The following is an 11,212-nucleotide window of genomic DNA, read 5'->3' as shown; positions in this document are numbered from 1 at the left end:
AGATGACACCTTTTCTATGTTCCAAAATCTGAAACTTTCCAGAACTTCATTTTTTCTGGGGTTGTAATAGTCGTGTAATTTCTTTAGTAATATTTGCGGGTCATTTACGTCTTCATTCTCATCATACTGCAACTACTCACAAATCTCTTGGGCCTGAGGTCCAGCACAATGTAGTATTATTGCTTTTTGTCTGATTTAGTTTTTTTTCAGCTCCTATTGCTAACAGTAACAGTTCCACTTGTCTTCTTCATTGGCGAAAGTTTTCACTGACATTACCTTCTGTTGATGGTTTAAGTAGACCTTCTGCCATCTTCCACGAAAACTTCACTATAGTATATTTACCGTAACTGAATAACCCCGAGCCTCTCTATATATATTCAATAATATTCTAGACTGAGACTCTGGAATCTACTAGATTCTAGATCTACACTTTAGATCTATTTTTTTTTTTTTAATTTAACTAGATTTATATCACTGATATAAATCTAAATATAGTTCTTGTTACCGCTGCCACCATGTTGATTATTATGAACAAATAATAACAAGACTCTGGATATAACTTATAAGACATGAAATCAGCTGTTTAATCTAACGCCATATTGGTTGACAACAACAGTTACAAAGGATGTTACTCCCAAACACCGATTGGTGCAACCTATATAAAACACACAGCAACAGTAACTATAATATATTTGTAAAGTTAACAATAGCTCTAATTTTAACATGAGTTGTAAATTATTTTTTTTTAAGGCCCCTTCATATGTTGACCTAACAAAGTCAAAGTTGCCAAGGAGAGTTGAGTAAATAGAAGGTTTGTGAATAAACATTTATATAAGTTGTTTATAGACATATTTTACTATCTTGCCCTGGATGTGGCAAAATATGTAGGACACAGCTGGGGCTGTGTAGCCATGGGAAATACTGCATTCCTCGCTAATCTTCGGACTCTTAAGACAAGCCTTATTATTACTGGCTTACAAAAATGGAAGAGCTGCTATTAGTTTTGTGTGGTAGTATGACCATCTGACTGTCATGTTTAGATCTCAAAAACTAGAAAAACAGATTTTATGGTATTTTGCAACTTGTTAAGTTTATATTCAACAACTAATAATTGCCTTGTCATAAGGAGTCCTTTTTTTTAATCTTAAGTATCTAATCAGTTTTCTGTAAAAACTTTTCATTTTTTTCTGTTATCTTTGAAAGATTCTAATTTGTTGAATCTGGGAAGAAATGGGCATATTGAATGGTTATCATTATGATAGTGTCAAGATGTATTTAATACTTATATACAATTCAAATAGCTAGTAACTTACATATTTGTATCATATTATTTTTCAGCGCAAAATTTTCATTTATTAACTTTTAAAGCAATAACACAGTTGAATGTTCAAGTATCCACCTGACTGATGAATGTTCAAGTATCCACCAGACTGATGAATGTTCAAGTATCCACCAGATAGATGAATGTTCAAGTATCCACCAGACAGATGAATGTTCAAGTATCCACCAGACAGTTGAATGTTCAAGTATCCACTAGACAGATGAATGTTCAAGTATCCACCATTTCATTAATTATCATATTTCTCTTTTAGGAAAATGTTTCTGTTTTCACTTTATTTTATTTTGTACCAGTCTATTATTTTGTACCATTAAAAATTTATATTTTATGTTAGTAAAAAAGATGTTTGAAATTTTGTAGCAAAATTTTTTTTTAAAATCTCTATATATATTAAAATATTAATTTAGTCAACCTTGGAATCCTATCACTGAATTGGGAAAGCTAGCTTTGATTGTTTTTGTTGTTGTAAATAGCCATATGGATAGTGTGTATATTATGCAAAGGTTGATTATTAGCTGTTAAGGTTGGAGTTTTCCTTTTTTTAATTTTTACATGATTTCAATGTTAAATACCACTGTAGTTGTCTTTCTGATAATGATGTTATGATGTGGTCTTGGTATATTTTTTCTGTGATTAGATGTTGTAACATATAGATATTGACAATGTACAAAGTTTATATACAACCAAGTTCATACATTAATCTATTTCACAATCATACAAACTATAAACTGCGTAAAGCTTTTTGTTATTATTAAAAATATAAACTGTAAAGTATTGGATGCTAAAATGCATTTGAATTGATTCTTCCCGAGCTATACTTTATTGCTTCTTCATTTTGTGTGTGCACAATCTATTGAATTAATAATGTAATTTTTTGTGAGATGATTTGTGTTGGTCACATGTATAAGTCATTAGTTTCTATCATGATTTTTTAAAAAGTATTTGTGGAAAACCAGAGAGGTTTATTTTACATTTTTGTTTAGTTTTATTAATTTTACTTAAGAGCTGAATTTGTATACATAGCTATGATTTGATTTGATGGAATTCTTCTTTTTATAAAATTTTACATGTTCTAAGGTTTTTGAGTTCATTGAAGCTTTTTTTCAAAACTGTCTGAAGAGTTGAACTGAAGGCTTGTGAAACAATTGGCCAGCAAAAAATAACAAAAGCTTCCTCTCACCAGCCTGACTGAAATGATTGTTCTGTCTGGAAGAGACCCAAATTGGTGTCTGTATCACACTACTATTTCCAATGCTTCAGAAGCTCCAGACATAGGGGCTAGAGATTGGCAGACCGTTAAGCACACCAAGAACTCCTGCCATCTTCCTTCTCTTTACCACACTCAACAATCCCCATTTCATTTCTGAAACAGAATGTTGGGATTGTTGACATGGTCAGAAGGGCTTTCTTCCCAACCAAGACTTGAGCAATGGAGTCTTGTTTTCTTACTTCCTTGAAGCCTAATTGTTTTGACCGGGGGGGGAGGGGGGGGGCGCACTATGTTGTAGACTGGGATATTTGCTTTCTGACAGCATTGTAGAATAATTATATTGTAATGAAATAGTTTTCAAATAAAAAAATTAAATGAAACAAAACCTACATCTTGGCTATTAAAATCCAGGTTAATACTGCTATTTGTTATATAATGTATGTGTCAAAGTCATGAGATATATAAATTGGATGTTTACATAAACATTGGTTTTGTGAAACATCAGTCAATTGTATTTATGACCCTACTCTAAATGGCCTAGAAAGTTGAAAATAAGAGTACCAGTTCAATGTTAGAGAAAATAATAGTAAGTAGGGGAGACAATAAAAGAGTTTTAATATGTTCCATCTTCTTGTTTAGTCCACTTTTGTGAATTATAGTTGAAGTTTAATTGTGTTTAATCATATTAGCCACCCAACTCTATTGTAAAAATCGTATTATACAATGGAACTTTTATCTACAGATGACCCTGTAAGAAGGTAAAGTACCACAATGACCAACCAGCATTACTTTCCCCAACTACTGCCTGGTGCCCAATAGATTTGGTTGGACTCTCAGGCATCATTCTATGGCCTCCTATGGATCATCTTGGTGAGATGAATGTCTGGGCATTAGCTGTGGTTGGAACGATGTTGCCCACACATCAGTTCCTCCCTCTCCATGCAGCTGATGTATCCAAAGGAACGGCAGTGCCGATACAGTTTGGGGTTTGCGGCATCGCAGGTTCTGCCAGAGCACTGGGTGCTGCAAACTGCCTTAGGGTCGCCAGCTCCTGATTTTTCCTCAGGGTTGACTCCCGAAGCCTTTCCCATGATTGGGTATATCTGCAAAGCAACAGAGGTTTGAATTCAGTTTTCCTTCTCCTAGGTGGGTAGCCAGCAAGGTTGTCAGTGCCGGAAGTGGTAATGGATGTAAGCACTCCACTACCTATAAAATGCTTCCAAATGGTATGCGTCTCGAATAGCCTCTGACAACCAGTCCAACTCATGGCCTTCATGTGTGGCTCAGATATTGAGTTCGGCGGAACTGTTCTCACTAACAGGAGAAGGGGCAAAGGCGAGTAACTGGTGCCTTAACCAGTAAGCTTCAGGCAGGAGGGGCTCAGGCATCATAAGAATCAAAGATCCCATTCTTCAGCAAGATTTGAACCCTTACATCCCCTCAGTTTGGACGACAAGCATTTAACCTCTCACCCACAGCATCCCAAAGTTAAAATTTATTTAGCATAAATATTTAAATGTCTAGATCCTCTGTTACTGTTTGCAGCACGTTTTTCAGCATTATTACATTTTCAACTAACTGTTAACTGTTACACAAGAAATGCTCAAATCTTATTGATTTAAGCAAGTACTTATAAATGCAATGCAGCCATTGTTGTGTACTGCAAGTAGTAATTAGAAGCCTAATTTTACAAGCTTGAATGAACATAATTTGGTTTGAAACCCAATTGTCTAAATTTAAAAAAAAATATTTTTATGGTTTAAATAAGCTCAAGACATGCCAACCTATTTACCCAAAACTTTATTTCTGTACACTTGATTTTTGAAGAATTATTTTCATAATGCTTTCTAGTGTCTTTATCAATTGATATTAAGACACATCTAAGTACTGTTTATGCATTGCTTTTTAATGCTCTGAGTATCAAGCACACTGATCTAGTTCATTCATGTTCAGATTCTATTAGCTACCCTACTAGATGAAATGCCCATACTCATTCCCAGCTATCCTGCAGGAGGTTTGGGATGCAATAATCTTCCAAAGGAACATTCAGATTTAACAAATTACTGACTAAAGTAAAAACCACACTGACAACATATTTAATAAGAAAGATACCATGATTTAATAAGTTGAAACAAAAAATCATGAATACAAACAATGATTCACTTAAGTTCAAAAACAGATCAGTGAGTAAACACACAAGCTCTGTACTGATTCTCTAAGTAGCCATTTCAATTAAGTCTACTATTGATTTAATTGTAAGTCATGTAGCAAGGAGTTGCACTAGATTTGGTGTAGGCTTTGATGACTTTATTTACTGCTTCCAGAAAATATTTCTCTGTAGCCATCTTCCTATGAGCCCTGATAGCAAACATTCCAGCTTCTGTGCCAACACAACGAATTTACGCTCCTGTTGATAAAAGCAAGTAAAAATGTAAAAAACCAATAGGCCTCATTCACCAATCGTAAACAAACAACACTTAGCCACGTGGTTCTCTATATCTTCTATATAATTTACGATCTCATGTTTAATTCATGATGGTTGTCATGTGACAGTTTTTTCCGTTGTTTTATCAATAAGATCACGTGACTAAATGTTGTTTGTTTACTATTGGTGAATGAGGTCCATTGTCCTCTTTTGTTATTCAACCAATGCATTAAAAAACAAATGATCGATTCAAAACTTAGGAAAAAAAAGCCTATAAACAAACACAGACAATATGGAGTCATTATCAAAATAATCAGTATGATAAGATTCTAAATAAATACTATTCAGCTTTTAATGTTAAGTTGATTCAAATGGAAATCTAGGTTGACTTCTGAATACCATTATCAAGAGGAGATGAGAAGATTAACATTAAGAGTGTTTGTTGAGAGGAAGGAACATAGTTTGTGAGAGAATTAAATTTGTAAATAACTTCCATTGTGGTGACTAAATTATGATGAATATACAGTTTTTAAAGCTAATGTACCTTAAAATGAAGTAATTGCTATCAAATAGCTTGTATTCATACATGAATTTGTCAATAATAGAAAGAGTATCAAGTATTAGATTGCAGAGTGAAAGTATAAACTTGAATGGAAGAAAGAGAAAGTAGTCAAGTCTAAACATCAAAGTATGACTAGGAAAATCTCAATGTAATGTCTCAACACCAAATATGACTAGCAAAGTCTCATCTCATCACCAAATAGGATATCACCAAATAGGATTAGGAAAGTCTCACTGTAATATCTTAACACTAAATATGAGTATTTCTTGGTAAAATAGTTTCAATATCTCTAATAACTTTATAGAGTCTTATGTTCTAAGCAAGTTGCAATCAGGCAACTAATTGTTGACTTAACAGGCAGCCATAAATGTTTTGTAGTCACTATTAGTCATATGGTTAGGGTTAGTGAATGTTTTATGTAGTGGCTGGTTATAAGTTTTCAATATAGTTTTGCTACTTTGCATTTTAAGGGTTCTTATTTAGGATTTTAATGTATTAATCTGGACTACCAAATAAATATCCTTGCTATTTCCATTGACCACAAAGTATTCCTTTATTTTTCTAATTATCTTTTTATAGAGCGCATCTTTCATGCTTATAACATGCTCATGGTCTTATCTCTTTTAGTGGAAACTTGGAGTAAAAAGGTTTCTGTACTGCATTTAGAGGCTCAGCAAACACAACTCAGCTCGGGTAAGATTTGAGCTCAAGCCCCATTTATAGGGACCCAAGAGATTTTATCCAATACAGCTACACATCCCACTTCTTTTAACATTGTTAATTACCCCATAAATATTAACATAATAATGTGAATACATAACTGTACTGTTTGGGCATAATCTGGCCAGCAGCTCATAACGAATATCTTTCTCTACACTCATAGATCTAGCATGTATTTTACATATATGTGTACGGCCCTGCAAAATGATAAGTGTCATGTAATAATTCATGAAATGTTAATATTCAATAAAAAAAGTTATAACAAATAAAAAGTTGTAGTAACATAAAGAAAAACTAAACATTTAATTTTCTGAAGACAGGTATTTTAATTTCGGGATCTTTAGCGTACCTCGGAGTCAACCCAGCTCTAATGGGTACCTAATATAAGTTAGGGAAAAGGAAAGGCGGTTGGTCATTGTGCTGGTGACATGACAACCTTGTTAACCATGGGCCACAGAAACAGACCTTTTCATCATCTGCCAATAGACTTTATTTTACTTTTTAGAAAGCTAATGCTTCCAATTAATACAGTTTATATTCATAGCCAATTGATAAATCTAAAAAAAATATTGGTGGGGCATTGACCTTTTGACTCTAATGCTGAGGTTCAAATGTCTATAACTTTGAAACAATAAAGCAATTGAAATTTAGGTAAACGTTGGCAACATAAACATCAGACATTTTTAATAAAATTGTGTGGTTTTGGACATTTTGTGTCTTAAATTATTGTTAGTTATTATTATTAATTGTTATTATTAATTATATATATCAGTTATAAGCATTCTTGGCTACCAAGTGAAAATTAATTTACACCAACAATGTTGCCAACAATATTCTAACATTCCTTACATATTTCAAAAAGAATAAAAATTAAAATCCTTAAGTCTAAACTTAACTTAACTTCTGAACCAAGGGTCCAGGGTTTGAATCCTGGTTTAGACCCAGCTCTAATGGGTACCTGACATAAGTTGGGGAAAATGTAAATTTCTTTAAATCATAAAAAAAAAATCATACATATAAACATTACAAATTCTATAATTTATAAATGCTAAGCTATAAACTGCTTGAGTATGTATGTGAGGAGAGCTTCAATTGAAATCACATTGTAGACTAGGTATTTTTGATTTGATGCAGAGTTGTGCTTGCTGAGAGCCTAAAGGAAGGACTCACAGATATCCTCTCCCCCCCCCCCCACCTTCCATATGTCAACAAAATATATTGACCCAGAATGCACTGTGCTTGCTATAGGAGCATGGAAGTTGTGCTAATCAAAAGCATTAATAATACCAGCAATAATAAACAGCATGACTACTGGCCAGAGATGAAGGCTTCAATTCAGCTTTCATCACCACATTTTGAAAAGCATGAACTAAAAATGTAAGTCATTCAGTGTTGCCAGACATAAGCACTGTAATGAACATCTTCACCATCACTTGTTCCATAAGTTGGATGGATCATTGGGTCAACAGAGATGCTGCCCATCAAAGCTTTTCTGCTTTTCTCTTAGTGATAAATCTGAAATGTTGACAAATTACCTTTCTATGTTTCTCTGCTGGCTCAAAACCAAGGACTTTACCAACAAAATAAAACTCTTCATCTAATGAGGTTTGTATGGTCTCTGCTTTTCAATAGCCATGTTGCTCACCTAAAAATGCAAAATATTAAAAATTTCTTTAGAAAATGTTATGTACTCTTGTTTTCACTATTTTTATCTTATACATGCAATTAAAAGTAGCCTATAGCATAACTGACATGACTAGAACAACAATTTAAAGTCAAAACTAGGAAAGTTTATACCATACAAAGCAAGATAGAAAAAGTTTGGTCATGGTCCACTAGCAGGTTACTAGAGACAGTTATCTATTTTAGAAATATTTTTTTTAGAGCGATTATATGGGTAACAAAAAAAAATAATTATATTTCATATCACATTAACAGTTTGTGACACTGTTATGCATCTTTGAAGTTGCAAGAATAAAAAAAGATACTACTTCTATAGTATTACCCTTGGTTCTTCCGCCTGATTTGTTCTCAGGCTATACATTGTTTATTTTGGCTAAATTTTTTTTTTCTGCACTTCCAATAAAATTTCCTGCATTTTATTTTCAGCCCAAATAGCCTAGTATCAATTACATTGAATTCATAAAGACACATACTTTTGGTGTTTGAATTCTAAGATCACTTTTCTCCCCATCCTCAAACAAAAAAAAATGGTACATACAATCTTCTTTCTTCTCATTTTTTTATTGGAGCATTCAGATGACTGGACCAGTATATGAGATTATTTTCGCATTGGTTTCCAAATCAGGGAACTCTCCATATAATTTTCTTTCTATTGGGGTGTTTTGGGGCCAGTGTCATGTACAGCCTCTTGGTAAAGAGAGCAGTTTTGGAGGAGATGGTCAGCATTCTCTGGTGACACTCCACATGGGCAGTTTTCAGTTTCTGATTTTGAGCTTCTGATACATCTGTTGTCGCATTCTGTTGTGTCTGGATGTTTTACTCCCATGAAACAGTTCTAAAGGCACATCACTATTCATGATTTAGTTTATCTTTACATATGATTTTTTTTTTAATTTGGTCAGTTGTAGCACCTTTATCTGGACATGCATCTTATACACATTAAAAAATATTTTACACTTATATTTATAGCCTATCAAGTTAAAATAGCCTGATTACCACAAACAGGGAGGTGTGGTGGCTGAGTGGTAAGGCGCTTAACTTCTGAACCAAGGGTCCAGGGTTTGAATCCTGGTTTAGACCCAGCTCTAATGGGTACCTGACATAAGTTGGGGAAAAAGTAAAGGTGGTTGGTCATTCTGTTGGCCACTTCTTCTTCTTCTTCTTCTAGCCAGCTTTATTGCTGCTGAGCTGTGAGCTCTTTTGCAGACTGTGCCAAGGAAAAAAAGTGTGCTGTTTTCTTCAGTTGTTCAGCACTGCCATACAGGGTGTTGGTTATGTTGGGCTGTAGTGGAAGTAGGGTCTGCCTAAGGTGGGTTAGGGAGGGGCATTCAAAGAGGATATGGTTTACGGTTTCAAAGGGGTGGGCGCAGTGTCTGCAAAGGGGTAGTTGTGTGGAGTTTATTTTCTTCAGGTGGTAATTTAATAGTGGTGTGTGTCCTGTTCTTAGTTGGAAGATTGTAGATTGTTCTTTGCGGGGGAGGAAGTTAATACTGTCCAGTTTGTTAGGCGTAGTCATTTCTCTGTACATGGCTCTGCCTGTGTTTCCTGATGCCCATTGGTTGAGCCACTCCTCTTTGTGATTGTTGACTAACATTGACCTTAGGGTGAGGTAGTTAACAGGTCTATCTGGTTGTTCCATAGATGAACCTGTCTTTGATAGCTTATCTGCCTTTTCATTTCCCATGATGCCAATGTGTCCAGGGATCCACTGTAGTGTAATATTGATATTTAATTTTGATATCATCTGGTGGATTGTCACAATGAGTGTTGTCAACTCTCTTGGGCTGTTTGAGGTGCTGCTGTTAAGTGCTTGCAGAGTAGATTGGGAGTCTGTAAAGACAACAATATCTGATGGTGGTTGCACTCCTTCATATAATTTGTTTTCCACTGTCTGGAGTGCTATGGTAATTGCCTCAATTTCGGCTTGGAAGTTTGAGCAGGATGGCTGCCTGGTCGTGAGGTTTGCGCGCTGGACTGTCGTTCGGATTTATTGATGGTCGAGGGTTCAAATCCTGCCCGCTCCCATCCCCCGTCGTAAGGAAGTAAACTATCTTCAACTCTGAAGGAACATCCGAAACATGTAAAACATTTTACAAACATCACCACAGGGTGCGCTTATCTCAAAGTGTTTATTTTTAGGGAAGACCAGGAAGGCACCAAGACCAGCATTGATGGTAGCTTTGAAAGCCGATCTGTCTGTATAAATATGGATAGCTGTTTTTTGATAGCTTTCGATTGTTTCAAGCGTGCCTACTTTGAGCTCCAGTGGGTTTGATTCTTTTGTTAAGGTGTTATTCAGTAAATGTGTTTTGATGGTTGGTTGTTTGTAGTTTAGTCCGGGTGTAGTGTTTTCTTCTTCTTCTTCTTCTTCATCGTTCTCATTGTTATGTTGGAGTGTTCATATGACTAGACCAATACATGAGATGAACTGCGCAGTGGTTTCTAAATCAGGGAGCTCTCCATATAGTTTTCTTTCTATTGGGGTGATTTGGGGCCAATGTCTTATACGGGCCTCTTGGTAGAGAGAGCAGTTTTGGAGGACGTGGTCAGCATTTTCTGGTGATACTCCACATGGGCAGATTTCACTGGTTCCAATTTTGAGCTTCCGGAACATGTGTTGTCGCATTCTGTTGTGTCCGGTCCTGAGTCGAAAGATTAGACGTTGGTCTTGTCAGGATAGCTTATAGTAAGCGTCATCTTTCTTGTGATTTGGATGGGAGCTTGTCCATTTCTCATTTATTTTATCTAGAATTAATTTCTTCATTTCTTCTGGATAGAGTGCAAAGTTTACTTGTGAGTTTGTTCTCCCACTCTTGGCGAGTGTGTCAGCCTTCTCATTTCCTGCTAGTTGTATGTGAGCTGGTATCCATTTCTGTTAGAAAGACAATCTGACTGTGAGGGGAACTTGGATGATTTGCTAACATGGTAGCAGCTAGTGCTAGTGCTTCCCTTTCTGCTCTGTGACTGTCAGAGAGCTCTCCAGTTGCAATGGATTTTTCTAGTTTTCCTCCATCTGGCCATTCGATAAGTATTCCAGCTCCTCCATTTGTGGTGGCTTTATGGGATGAGCCATCCGTGTAAACTCTGATCCACTGATTGCTAGGGTAATTGGTATGTAGAAAACAGTTCACTATTTCCTTGAGCTCTGTTGGTCTGTAATCAGATTTTCTTTTTATGTTTTCAATATGGTCCCTTATAGTAGGAAGAGGGCTTTCGTCCCAGGGTGGAGATTCATTATAGTGTATCGAGGATTCCAGAGTAATTTTTTCAAGT

The 11,212-nt window shown here is 35.4% G+C and overlaps 1 long non-coding RNA gene across 2 annotated transcripts; it reads right to left on the bottom strand.

Annotated features, from left to right (window-relative positions):
* Positions 1-4,962: 4,962 nt before the first annotated feature.
* LOC129925693 (uncharacterized) lies at positions 4,963-10,758 on the bottom strand. Of its 2 annotated transcripts, none has more exons than XR_008777396.1 (3): positions 8,478-10,758; positions 7,792-7,901; positions 4,963-6,453 (listed from the first exon to the last, which is right to left on the bottom strand). It is a non-coding gene; the product is annotated as an uncharacterized LOC129925693 (long non-coding RNA). The 2 variants fall into 2 exon arrangements; XR_008777397.1 differs by lacking the exon at positions 8,478-10,758 and adding an exon at positions 8,413-8,444.
* Between the last annotated feature and the right edge of the window lie 454 nt (positions 10,759-11,212).

This window comes from Biomphalaria glabrata, chromosome 4 (genome assembly GCF_947242115.1).
Source record: "Biomphalaria glabrata chromosome 4, xgBioGlab47.1, whole genome shotgun sequence".
Classification (NCBI taxonomy): Eukaryota; Metazoa; Mollusca; class Gastropoda; family Planorbidae; genus Biomphalaria; species Biomphalaria glabrata.
The sequence above is the reverse complement of the archived record's forward strand: the minus strand, read 5'-3'. Positions and strand labels throughout refer to the sequence as shown.